This window comes from Octopus bimaculoides, chromosome 1 (genome assembly GCF_001194135.2).
Source record: "Octopus bimaculoides isolate UCB-OBI-ISO-001 chromosome 1, ASM119413v2, whole genome shotgun sequence".
NCBI classification, from domain to species: Eukaryota; Metazoa; Mollusca; class Cephalopoda; order Octopoda; family Octopodidae; genus Octopus; species Octopus bimaculoides.
Window position 1 is genome coordinate 175,274,420 of NC_068981.1, and position 869 is coordinate 175,275,288.

The window sequence follows — 869 nt, forward strand, 5'->3', positions numbered from 1 at the left end:
TATATATATATATATGTGTGTGTGTGTGTGTGTGTGTGTGTGTGTGTGTGTGTGTGTGTGTGTGTGATTATGAGACAGTCTCAACTCATGGGTCGCCATTTCATCCTTCGTGGATATCCCCTCACCACTATCCACACCACCATTGCCAGAGCACGTTCCGTGGAACGTGCCTCTGCTCTCTCTCCTCGCACTCGACGCCGCTGACCGGTTCGCGGAGCAACTCCGAAACATTTGACTCGGCAATGACACCCTGATCTCGTGCCATTTTCGCTCTATCGGTTATTCGTTACAACACCTGTATGTGTGCGGATTGTTTTTGCACAGAGGCCATCCGGACTATCGCCTTCGCCATGAACAGGAATTAATCTTCTCTCTTCGCTCCTTTGCACCACATTGGCTCAACTCCCCTCTCTCTTCATCTGATTCCTCTCCTCTACTCTCTTCATCTCACCAACTTCCTGTTTTCACTCCTACCCACTTTCTCCCTTCATTGATACCCCTCTCCCACATACCTCACCCTTACCTCCACATCCTCACCCCCAAATCCTCACCCAACCCACACATACTCATCCCATCCCCACATCCTCGCCCCACCTCACATCCTCACCCCACCTCGCATCCTCACCCCACCTCACATCCTCACCTCACCTCACATCCTCACCCCACCTCACATCCTCACCCCAAACACACACACGCACACCCTTACATCCCCACACCACAACACAGCCAAACCACACAGATACGCACGCGCGCCTTCGTTTTGGGATCACCACTACTTTATTATCCCCCTTCTTCCCAGCTCTCCTATCTAACTCCCTCTCTCCAACCAGTCACTTTCTCGAGCATCAAACTAATACACCTGCTTGTTG